This window comes from Triticum dicoccoides, chromosome 2B (genome assembly GCF_002162155.2).
Source record: "Triticum dicoccoides isolate Atlit2015 ecotype Zavitan chromosome 2B, WEW_v2.0, whole genome shotgun sequence".
Lineage (NCBI taxonomy): Eukaryota > Viridiplantae > Streptophyta > Magnoliopsida > Poales > Poaceae > Triticum > Triticum dicoccoides.
Window position 1 is genome coordinate 55,726,182 of NC_041383.1, and position 6,435 is coordinate 55,732,616.

The following is a 6,435-nucleotide window of genomic DNA, read 5'->3' on the forward strand; positions in this document are numbered from 1 at the left end:
ACGGTGCCAGGGCCCATGAACTCTGAAGCAAACTGAGGGAGAGCACTGGCAGTGAGAACAACAACAGCTCGAGCGTCATCACTGCACCATTGAGTGTAAGCAAACAGATCATCTCGGTAGACAGAAAAAGCATCTGAATAAGCTGATACCTGCTGATTATAAGTACCAACCATAGCATCATGAAGAGCCTTGGCTGCATCCCGATTAGCCTGAGACGGATCAACAGCAAGAACAGGCGGCACCAGCAGGGTAGGAGACACGGGAGCAGCAGGGCATGGCAGACAGGGGAACTCGCCAGAGAGAACGCCCCACAGGAGAAGGACGCGCATATGGATACGCACGAAACCCACAAACTCAGCATAGTTGGTGCCATTGAAGATCACCGAGCACCGAGGAGCAGCGACATAGCCTAAAGAAGACATGATGAGCTCTCTAGTTTTTCTTGGAAGTCAACGGACACAGAACGCTTGATCTGGATCAAGCAAAGGCTCGCTCAAGGTAGGAAATCGAGCAGAGACCAGCCTGGTCGACCGCGGTCGAAACCAACCGGCCAGACAGACAGGAGGCGGCGGCAGCCCAACAGATAGGGGCAGCGGCAGCCAGACGGGAAAGGAGCAGCGGCGGCCGGACGAGGATGGAGCGGGAGCGGCCGGCGCGAGAGGAGGCCGGCAGCGGGGGCGAAGGATCCGGTCGGGGCCGAGCACGGCTGGCGGCGGGCAGAAACGGCCGGCGACGGGGAAGACAGGCAAGGGCGACTGGAACTGAGCAGGGGACGACCGGAGATGAGGAAGACTAGAAACGGGGCCTAGTAGTGGCGGTGGCTAGGATGGAGCACGCACGGAGTTGCATCGTGTGGGAGAGAGGCTAACCTAGCATCTGATACCATGTTGAATAATGAGCAACTGATATTCACTGGGGACCAAAGGCCAATACATGTACGTATAAGATGAAATGCAGAAAGCTCCTTATATAATGAGGATATAAAAAAGAAGGACTATACACATCTAACAGTGACTAGGGTGTTTGTCCAAGGATTGTGAAACCATCGAGATGCCAGAAGCTCCATGACCACCACCGCCGGGGAAGAACCAGTGGGCAGTGGCTACTGTCGGGGTCGAGCTCCTCCCACGGGTAATCGTGTGTTGAGGCAGTCAAGCTGGTATGTAGGATTTTCTTCCATGCTCCCAATAAAGGTTGATTCAGTTGACGCTCCTAATTTCTGATGTTATATTTAACTATATATATATTGTTCAGTTTTTTCAGGAAGAAATATGTAGTAGAAGCATTTTTTTTTCTCCTGATACTTCCATTTGGAATGAGCTTGCAACTTGTATGTCTTCCGATCAAACAAAGTCATCTTCCAAATGAGGTCGAGTACTAGAAGGAAAGTATGAATTCAGTAGACAGATGAACGCCAATTTTGTTTTCTCAAATGGGCATAGCAATACTTGGCATAAGCATAGCAGAAACAACCAAGTCCGTTCCTCAAACAAAGAAACAACCAAGTCTTAATTAACATGTGGAAATGGAAAGGATAATCCAAACCCGCCAGGAAAACCCGCTGTCGATGCCTGATCTTCATCATATACATAGACTACGGGGCAAAAAACCTGGCGCATCACACTATCCTATTACATGCCAAATAGTAGCAACAAACAGTTTAAGAAGTCCAACAAAAGTTCAACCGATCACAAACCACAGTAAGGCAATTGCCTCATTCTCGGCCAGAGCCATCTTCTGAAGCACCACACTAGTGAGAAGAACTGCCGGCGGACTTGAGGCAACCGAAGCACGCCCAAGGCCTCCTCCTCCGTCGAGCCGGCACAGGAGCAGGCATACCGGTGGAGGCCTCACCGCTTTCTGCAAGTCTAGCGACGTCGACTGTGTTCTGGGTCTCTGGTGGAGTCGTCTCTGCTGACCCGACCTCGGCTTCTTCGTGTTCCTCTGCCAGCTGAAAATAAACGAGGCAACTTGTGTTATTAGCGTGACTATTAATTTTTCCGGAATTTTTCCCCCTAATTTCCCTCACGCTAATAACCATTCAGTGCATCTAGATCCGTGCAAGTAACCACTCCATTTTAACTTAATCAACGGCTGAGACTATAATAAAACACAATAGGGTGATGGAGTAGTAAGCATTTAGTACCTGTTCCTGTTGATCTGCCTGAGATTCTTCTTCTTCCTCCTCCTTGTCTTTCGCGTAGAGGTCTTGCTAAAGAAAAGAAAAAGAAGCAAAGCTATAATTGGGTCACTGGAAACTCGAAACAGAGTAATAAGGAACATGGATCCGTCTAGCTAGTAGTAACATACAAAATAATTGTAGTTGACCGCTGGATAGAAGGCGCTGACACCGTTAGTTGTGATGCTCCATGGTGATGGACGGTTGGGAGGGACGTTGAAGGCTTTGCGCCACCCCATTGCTGCATCAACATCAGTGTCGTGCCACCCCAGTGCTGCATCAACACTGGCGTGGTTGGCTTTGCGTTTCTTGTCCGACTGAAAAAATGTACAAGGAACTCATTTTAGGCAGTATCAAAAGGTGTAATGGTACCTGTTGAAACGGACGCTTTGTTGTCATGGGACTACATAAAAGAGATAGATAAGGTAAATGGAAGACGGTCGATTAGTAAAATGCAGAAACTGCAGCAGGGAATAATAGATGGAGGGAGGGGTGGTGCAAGTATAGCACCCGGGCGCATGGCGTGGCACGGTGATCATCTGGTCGATCGAGCAGCTGAACTTGGTTCCTCTGCTCAGGATCGAGCTCTTCTCCGACGCGGTTACCATTGTCGTCATGGAACTGGGATGAAAAGGACCAACCACGGGGCTTATAAAAGAAGGCAGCTAGCAGGAAGTAAAGCAGGTAGTACCTCGTGTGCTATCTGTTGGGAGCTCGATCCTTCGTCCTCCTCGTCTTCCACGATTATCTGAGTAGACGTACCAACACTGGCAGTACGATGCAGAGGGGAGGCTGGTTCTTTTTTCATCATCTAAAAAAGGCCAAACGGGTAGCTGTTATAACATAACACTAAAGCTGGCACGAGATAGATAGATAGATAGATAGATAGATAGATAGATACAAAAGCATTTTGTAATACCCTGTCCTCAGCATGCTTTCCGAGATGAAGGAAGGGGCGGTTGGGATGGTTGTGGATTGCTCCGCTCAACGCTGCCTCCATCTTCTCCACATTAGCGAAGACCACCACAAGCGAAGGGAGGTTCCTCAGGGTACAAGTAAAGTCAAAATCAGTGACGGCATCCTTCTCGTCAAGTTCCGCATTGTGCCCACCGTAATGGATTCAAGGCTCTTCATACTTCCCGGCAGAAACCAGAAAGGTGCATTTATCCCGCAGCTCCTCAACTTGGGGAACGCACCATCAGCAAACTCCATGCCTGCCGGTATCCACAGATCATCCAATTTAACAAGCTCTGGCAACCCCCCAAGGTTTATCACATCCTGCTTCTTCATAGGATATACATCAATTTTTAGTTTGGAGAGGTTCGGAAGCAGAGAGGACTTAATCCACGGCGGGAGCCTACTGAACCTGCTCGATATGGACAGATCACCTAGTTGCTGAGGGGGCTTGTAGTCTTTCCAGTAGGTGTCTGCGTCCGATTTCGACCACCCATACAGGTCCTCAAGATGTAAGATTTGGAGTTTCCCAAGCTGCTTAATGAATCCGCCAAAGTTTTCTTCTCATTCAAATCTCCCATTAAATGACAGACCAGCACCCTCAGCTCTTTCAGCTTACCGAGTTCTTCAACGAAGGTAGAAAATTCACCAGTGATACTCAAATATAACTCTTCCAGGGATGTCAGGTTCCCTATCCAATTCGGCACTTTTATACCTACATCTTCCCTGGTACCAGCGCTCCGGCGGTCCCTGTCAACTCGAAGGTGCTTCAGCTTCCTTAGCAAACTAGTGCCCTCTGGCAATTCTTTTATCTCGGAGTTCCTCAAGTCTAGTGTCTGGAGAAACTTTAATTCTCCTATATCTTTTGGGAGCTCACTAATACTTGTGTTCTCCAGACTCAAGTATCTCAACAGATGTAGCCTTCCAAGATGCTCAAGATGACAGTTTTCCAGAAATATGCAGTTTTCCAAGTCTAGAACACGCAACACTTGAAAGCTTGAAAGTGGTGGCATCATACTTTTATGACACCTGCTGGCATAACATGACCTCAATTTTGGCATGCTTGTGTTGGCAAAATGGTTGTGCTGCTCTTCATCTCTTGTTTGGACAGCTAACCTACGAACATTATTGCTTTCTGAAGGTGAGTATTTCCCATTATTATCCACTATGGTAACAAAATTTTCTTTCTCTGATAACCAACAAATTGTATCAAGTACCATATCATGAACACAGCAACCATATATGACATTCTCTTCTTTGTGCTCTACAGGAAGGATAAGGCTTCTATTTACAAGTTCACCAAAGTATCCCTCTCCAATCTCAAATAACCGTTTCCCTGGCTCTTCACTGACAAAGCCTTCGGCTACCCACATCCATATCAATGTCTCTTTCATGATCAAAGCGTCCTCTGGAAATATGCTCAGATGCAATACACAAGGCCTTAGATAACAAGGTAGATCATCATAGCTAAATAGTAATATCCTTCTCATGTCATCAATATCTCTAGTATCTCCATGTCCAAAACCAATAGAGTTGTATACAGTTGACCAACCCTCCACAGGTTTACCAACCAACAAACTAGCTATTGCAATGATAGCGAGGGGCACACCACCACATTTCTGTAGAATTTTTTTTGATACCTCGGAAGTCTGCCAATTTTCTTTACCACCAAATAATCTTTTATTGAATAGTTCTTCAGACAAATCACGAGAAAGTGGTTTTAGCTTGTAGACATCACCGGTGTTTTCTGCGACTTTCTCAATGCGAGTAGTTGTGATTACTCGACTTCCATGATTGTTATCAAACAAAGCACATTTGATTACTCGCCATGATTCCAAATCCCATATATCATCGATAACGATGAAGTACCTATATACATGATAGAGCAAGAACCATGCATTAGTTAGTTCTGAACTATGCAGAGTGTCAATTAGAAGAACAAGATGTATACCAGCCACTTGGATAAGGAATATATATCTATACATGTATATGTTATCATTCAATTTACAAAAAAGGTGCAATAAAGAAGGAATGGCGGCCTGAATTTGATTGATTTCATTTATATCAACAACGGTTCTCATTAATCCCTAAATATAGTTTTGCATCAGAAGCTCGCATATTAGATTTATTTCTGAATTCTGCCGAGAACGGTTGGTGGTTGTTCACAACCTAATGATAGGAAAAAAAAACAGGAAAGCAAGAAAAAAATCTACTTTCTTTTGTAAAAAATACACCATGATTGAATATAGGCCGTCCAAATTAAAATTTAAAACATCTCAAATGAAATTGACAACATGTTGCTTTATTAGATTCAATGTTGTGTTATGACGCTAAGATTCACCACCTGGCTGATAAAAGTCAACTCCATAGTACTAGACTTCGAATTATTGGTACTAGATGGCATCCATCATAACATGTAGACCCACATTGTGTCAACACATCTAGCACCTTAAGTCCTACATATCCTATATTTAGCAGATTATACGAAAAATTAGATAAATGTGCCATTTTTTAAAACTATATAAACATGATTGAGGTGGACGCCCTTCGAACCTGACATTCTGAAGTTGTTCTCGGAGTTTTTCGACAAGTTGTCTTTCATCCAGTGTGGCTACATAGCTCGTACGCACGCGCAGTTCCAAGAGGATGTCCTTGAGAACTTTGCTCACTTCGGGATTTCGACCCACCGGAATAAAAGCTTTGTGAACATATTGCGTTTGAAGACTATCGTACACTGCCTTGGCAAGAGTTGTCTTGCCGAGTCCACCAGGTCCGACAATAGAGACTATCTTGAGCTGCTGATTTGACACATCCCCATCACCAAGTGCCAGCCTCTTGGTTAGCTCAATCCGAGCGGCTTCAATGCCGACGAGCTCTTGCTGGTCCTTGTACAAAGCCAGCATACGAGGGTTAGCTCAATCCTCCCCGTGCCGAACGTAATGCATTCAAGGCTCCGCATGCTTCCGGGTAGAAACCAGAAAGGCGCATCTATCCCGCACCTCCTCAACTTGGGGAACGCGCCATCAGGGAACTCAATGCCCGCTGGTTGTATCCACAAATCTTTCAACCTACAAAGCTCTGGCAAGCCCCACAGGTTGACCACATCCTGCTCCTCCATAGGGTAAGCCTGCATTTTTAGTTTGGAGAGGTTCGGAAGCAGCGAGGAATTAATCCACGCCGGGACCCTATTGAACTTGGTCGATATTGACAGATCACGGAGTTCCCGAGGAGGCTTGTAGCCTGCCCAGTAGGTATCTGCCTCCAATTCCGACCACCAGAGGCCCTCGAGATGTAGGATTTGG

At 46.0% G+C, this 6,435-nt stretch overlaps 1 pseudogene; it reads right to left on the reverse strand.

Annotated features, from left to right (window-relative positions):
- Window positions 1-1,440: 1,440 nt before the first annotated feature.
- Window positions 1,441-6,041, reverse strand: LOC119362123 (annotated as a pseudogene).
- Window positions 6,042-6,435: the final 394 nt, after the last annotated feature.